We start from the raw sequence: 6845 nt of genomic DNA on the forward strand, positions 1-6845 counted from the left end.
CTTTCAAAGAAATTTCAGGATCGCGAGACCAGACAAGGTAGAGATTTCCTTATTCCCCAGAAATCTGAGGCCTCAAGACTCCCCCAATATGTCGTTCTCTTCTAAATACATAAAGAGAAAGCTTCTTCTTACAAAAAGAAGAGAACAAATAAAATTTGTGTGTGTGTGGCTCTGGCCATAAAAATCAAATCAAGTGTCAATGTCCTTTCCTCAGCGGTCCGATACTTCCAAAAACAAGATGGGAAAGAAAGAGAAAAAAAGAGTATGAGAATGGAAGTTTATTGAAATTATTTGAGGCAGGTTAAGGAGCAATTGTTATTCTGGTTGTCAGCTCCAAGAACAATGTGACAATGGGAAGGATGCAGGGCCTGACAGACCCACCCCCACCATCTGGTCTTCCACTTCCTCCCCTACACTGGCCACCAGAGCCACAAGGCACAAGCTGGTTGCAGTGATAATTTCAAGGCCAAGATATCAGCAGCAGGAGATTAGCTAACAGCTGACTCTGAGCCATTGTTGTCAGGGGAGTGAAATAGCTTGTTCATTATGTCTCCCACCCACTGAAGTACATCACAAGTGGCTAGCCGTTTTTAACCAACATGAAATCGATTTGCTGAATTCAGAAACCATATGCTCATCTATTCCAACTGTTTTGAGGATGCTGAAGCGACTGTGAACCAGTGGCAGAACTCAGGGGCCTAAAGTGCTTTATAATCAGTTGTAAGTTTTGTATTATTATTTTCTTCATCAATGATATATGTGAAAAAAATATATGGAAGCAGGCATGCCACACACCCAATTTCAGGTTTATGATTAATTCATATTTGAGAACCAAAGCGCTCTTCCCAAACTTTTATATGCATGCAAATCACCTGAGGATCCTTTAAAATGTGAATTCTGATTCTGTCGAACTGGGGTCAACATTGTGCCATTCTAACAAGCTCCCAGGTGATGCCAGTCCTGCCAGTCTGTTGAGAGGGCAAGGCAGTACGCCAGGTGTTCTGCGATGGTGCATCAGCATCGCCTAGAACTTGTTAGAAGTGCAAATTCTACCTCCTCACCTCACACCTGCTGAATCAGAAACTCTGTGGGTAGAGTCTGCCTGTTGCCTGCTAAAATTTAAGAACCACTGAAATAAATCTTTTTTTTTCTTTTATTCTGATTACTCACAAATAAATTCATCAGTCCTCAAAAGCTCAATTAAGCAGGTCCCTGTTTGTGTCGCAGATGCTGAATGACGGAGATGTGGTAACACAAAAGGTCTCTAATTTATTCAGCATCTTTAACGTCCCCTCTGTCCCACATTAGTGGGAATTGATCTGGCAAAGGTCAAGAATTTAATTCTAGTACTGTTGGCTAACCAATGAACCTCCTAGAAGTCACATTCTTCATCTGTTGAATAGAAAGCATATAAGTGAAAGTGAGTTTTAGTAAACTGTAAAATATCCTGCAAATATGGTGGCTGTTACCGATGATCAAGCACCACAGACAGGCACAATATGCAACTTGGACTCTCAGTGCTGTGAAGAATAAGAGGCTCTTGTCCTTTCAAAGACAATGCCTTGACTTGTCCACCTGATGCCGGTCATTTCTATCCTCTGTGGGAGTCTTCTCTATTAATATTCCCTACTCATTTGCTTCTCTGTTTGGTCTCTTTACTTGGTCTCCTGTCTACCAACAAGTACAGGTTTCTTTTATCCAGAGAAAACAAAAAATGCTTTTGATTTATCCTAAAAATCAAGCACAAGTATTGCACTTTGTGCTTTCAGTGTCAGACATTCAATAACGTGTTTTTCTACTTATTAAATTATTATAGACTTGATACAGAAAAAAAATTTAGAAAGTACAAATAAAAAACAAAAGCATTTAAATAACTCAGAATTCTACTACTCCAAAAGAATCTTTTGTGCATTTCAGTGTATATCTTTATAGTCTGCTCTGCGAACACACACGTGGACCCACTGGTTTAAAAATTTCCGAAAAGGAGATCATTCTTTGTACATACATCTTTCCATACCATTAAATATAATTCCAAAAAACATTTTTTTTTTGGTTTTTCTTTTCCAGTTGTATTGAGGTAAAATTGGTATACAAAAAAATTGAATATAGTTAATGTGTACAATTTGGTGAGTATGGACATATGCATACATTTGTGTTACCATCACATCACCACAATAAGGTAATAAGCATATCCATCACCTGCAACAGTTCCCTTCTGCCTCTTTGAATTTTTTTGTTTTTGTTTTTGTGGTGAAAACACTCTAACAAATTGTTAAGTGCACAATACTTTATTATTAACTACAAGCACTATGTTGTTAACAATAAACAGAGTGAAAAGGCAAACTTTCCTTTATGGGATGGAAGAAAATATTTGCAAAGCATATCTCTGATAAGGGGGCAATTTCCAAAATATATAAAGAACTCACACAACTTAATAGCAAGAATAAATTAACAAAAATAACACAATTTTTAAAATGGGTAAAGGACTTGAACAGTCATTTCTCCAAAGAACACATGGAAAAGGCCAACAGGTATATAAAAAGATGCTCAACATCACTAATCATCAGGAAAATGCAAATCAAAACCACAATGAGATACACCTCATACCTGTTAGGACAGCTATGATTAAATACATTTTGTAAACATCATACTAATGTATGCAAAGTATCCCACTTTATACTTATATAATGATTATTTTCTACCAGTTTCTTTGTTATTTCCTGTTTCTATTATAATAATGCTGCGATTAATATCTTTACAAATAAATCTTGACATGGTATTGTTGATAACGTTCAAGATTTTTAATACTAGTTGGCAAATTTGCCCCCATTAAAAATTAAACACATTAACAACGTTGAAGTTCTGATAGCAGTTGCCCACCAGAAGTACAGGAGATTTTATCTCAGTTGCTTCTGCAGGGCATGGAGCTAGACCAAGCCTGTGAGATCTGAGTCCCCATCTGGTAACAGCTAGTCCTGCTCATTTGTAGATACTGTTGGAACCAAAACCAGTTCCCTACCCAAACACGAGGAAGAGAAACAGACTCTCAAATCTGACCCAATTATTTTATTTTGAAGAAATGACCAATAAGATGAGAATTAACCATTGAAATAGTTAACATTTCAACAAATCATATATTTGGCTTCAAATATTTTCAATGTCATTGCTTGACTAAATTTAAATTTTGTTATATTTATTATACAAAAGAAAGAAATCATCTTAAATTTGGGAAAAGGCAGAATGATGACTGCTTGGTTGATAATTACTGTTATCATTATTATTTCCTGCTTAAAAATTTTCTAATTAGCCTAGTTAATCCTCATCTGGAATTTACTGGGAATGTACCTTTGTGGTCAAGACATATTTGCAAATGTAAAAAGAAATGCTAAATGTTTGGAGTGATAGATATGCTAATTACCCTGATCTGATCATTACACATTGTATACATGTATCAAAATATCACTCTGTACCCCATAAAGATGTTCAATTATCACATGTCAATTACAAAAAGAAAAAGAAAAAAATAAACAGAATAGAAATCCATATCACTACTGATCTAAGGGTTATCCATTTTAAGTAGCTGCTGGGATTCAAATCAACATCCCAAATTTGGAGAGTCTATCTGTGTGTTTTTCGATTTGTAGGTCTGATCTGAAACCATCATTCATTTTCTGTGTACCTGGCATCTTAATGCAGGAGACCTCATTTTTCATTTGGGATCCAGCTTGTTTCTATCTGTACTGCAGTTTCAGCCATCATGGGAACAGACTGACAACTTTACACAGGACATGGTGACAATCCCAAATAAACCAGCATATGATAAATGGCTGAAATAGGCCTCAGCTCTCTACTCCACTTACTGTGACTCACATGACATGGGATGCCACAGCCATTACTTGGTTCAGTGAAACACCATAGAAACTGGAATTCCAAAAAGCTTACTTGCTGGGAATTTGTCAAAGGGCATTACATGCAATGAATTGCTCTAACTAACCAAATGCATTTCCTTGTTTTAATAGCTTCAATATGAAAAAAAAATTAATTGAAGATTTCTGCAAGAAAATAATCACAGTATTTTAATTTAAAACAACATATTTTGAGATAAAACTATGACGTACAAATCTGTAAGAAATGTGTGTATAAAAAAAAACCCAAGAGGCTTGGGTAATTCAATTATTACATAAAATAATATTTGTGTCATTTGGGAAAAACAAATTCTTCTCTTGAGGAATCAGTTTCTCTTACAGTTTTAATACTTCATAACTCAAATTCTTCAATACAGAAATGGAGGATTTATAAGAACGAGCTTAAGGCAGTAATGACAACTTTCTCAAAGGTTCTTGTTTTTTTTTTCAGCAGGTGGTGGGTGGCAGTTTAGGAGACGTGTGAACGACAATTAGCAAAAAAGGAAAAAAAAACTGCAAAACCCAGAGTGAGGTCTTCTCTTTTCTAATTGGCTTGTTGAGCTCTGGACTGAACAAGTTGTACAAAGACTACTTGTTTACAAGGTGGAAATTTCTTCTCCAGCAGGCTATTTGTGTCCCATGGGTAGCCACTGCCCTCCACTCCTCAGTTCAGCATATTTGTTAACTCTTTCAACACACGTGTGCTGAGCAGCTTCTGTGTGCTCATGTTCTGGGAACCAGAGATGACCACATCATTACCTCCAGAGGTTTCACTCTGAAAGAACAAGGCACAAAAGTAAAAATAAGCAAATAAGCACAGAGTATGCTTCAAAGGGTGGTGAAAAGTGCTCTGGAGAGAAATAGAGCAGGACTGGAGAAAGGGTGAGTTTACAGTTGCAAGTAACACAGTCAGGGAAGACACTTCTGAGGTGAAATTTGAGGACAGATGTGAAGAAGGTGAGATGCTTCACCGAGCAGGAGTGGGGAGGTGGCAGCCATTCTCTGCAGAGTCACCCACAGAGAACAAAGGAAGGTTAGCAAGTGAGAGCCTGGGGTGTTTGAGAAACAACAAGGAGGTCCCCTGGGGCTGCAGTCAGGAGACGAACTGGGAAAGTAGCTGTTATGCTAAAGGATGCTATGTCATTTTGGAACCACACTGGTGCTTGCACTCCTTAACCAGCAACCCAATCCCCCATGGGGAGGAATTTTCTTCAGCTGGAGCTGCCCTGCCAACCACAGCTAGAATCCCTTCATTGCGTGGTGGGAGATGGAATGCAGAAATCCCTTTGTGCCCTAGCTCCTACCCAAAAGCAGAGACAACTGCCAAACCATAATCCACATGGCTCACCATGCAGAAGGAGCAGAAATGGCAGTTGCTTCTATCTGACTCTTGTGGATAGAGACAGAAACCCTCATTCTCAAAGAGAAAGGAGAGGGTTAGAAGAAAAACAGCTCAATAAATCCCATTCAGACCTCAACCAAAAAGAGAGAGATTGGAAATCCAGTAGAAACTCACCCCTTTGCACCGAGGAAGCCCCTGGAGTCAGATAGTACAACAGACCCTATTCCAGGACTGAAGTTCGAATCCAGAGGAATGCTGGGGGGGTCAGGGGAGTTGCCCTGGATCACGTCCTCATCACCAGGACTGAAACTAAAACTGAGACCAAGCATGTACAGGGCTTATTGAGCCAATATGACAATTGCAACTTGGGAAATGCATAAGTCAGTTCACCCTGAGAAATGTGCTCCAAAGAGGACGAGCGGAACTTAGCACTTTATAATCACAAGAAGGGGGAAGAACCCAGAGAGAAAGAGAGAGAGACCCTCCCTAATCCCTTCATCAGTTTTTCTGTTAGTCGTACATGATGTACAGAGTATAGATTTGGGATTGTTACTAGGTTACCTCCTATATGCAGTGATCTCGGGTAAGGAAAACAAGAAAAACAAGAAGCATTCTAGGTTATTTTATACTTTCTGGTGCCATCATATCTGATTCTAAGTAAAAATGGTCTTATGATTTTGCTTTCCAGGACACGTGGACATGACTACTGACTTATCCCAGATCTCCCAAGGCACTATAATGTAGCTGACTTGGTCAGAGCAGATTTTTACAATTAATCTAGCTGATACATGGAGATTAATTAGTTGTGAAAATGGTTGTACTATGAATATTTTTTAAAGTAGACTTAAAATAATTCGATGATGGATTATACACGTAGGGCAAAAGGACATGGAAAAGAAAGAGAAAGTTCGACATTGATTCCAAGGTTTCTGTCCCGAGCAACAGGAAGAATAATCTTGTCATCAGCCGAGAAGGGGAGCTTCCCTCTGGAGTAGGTCTGGCATGGAACAGAGCTCATTTCACTGGAGCCGTGAATTTGAGATTTGTGCTAGCCGTCTGCATTAACTAGTGTGAGCTGCCATACCAAAATACCGCAAACTGGGAGGCTCAAACAACAAAAATTTATTTTGTCACCGCTTCAGAGGCTAGAAGTCCCAAGATCAAGGTGCCATTGGGGTTAGTTTCTGGAGAGGCCTCTCTTTCTGGCTTGTAGTCATCTGACTTCTTGCTGGGTCCTCACGTGGTCTTTTCTCTGTGGACATGCGGAGAGTGAGGAAAAAAAGAGGTCTCTGGTGTCGCTTCCTCTTTTTATAAGGATTCCAGTCTTATGGGATTAGGCTGCCACCTTTTTGACATCATTTAACTAAAGTTATCATTTTAAAGGCCCTATCTCTAAATGTAGTCACTTTGAGGGTTTGAGCTTCAATATATGAATTTTTTTTTCCTTTTTGTCTTTTTTTTTACTGACTGGTAATGGGATTGCAACCCTCGGTGTCGCACCCGTACCGGGGACCGGCAATGGGATCGCAACCCTCGGGTGTTGCGCCCACACCGCGCTCAGCCAGTGAGCAGGAACCGATCTCCATATGGGATCCGAA

Source organism: Galeopterus variegatus, unplaced genomic scaffold (genome assembly GCF_000696425.1).
Source record: "Galeopterus variegatus unplaced genomic scaffold, G_variegatus-3.0.2 Scaffold5781, whole genome shotgun sequence".
Lineage (NCBI taxonomy): Eukaryota > Metazoa > Chordata > Mammalia > Dermoptera > Cynocephalidae > Galeopterus > Galeopterus variegatus.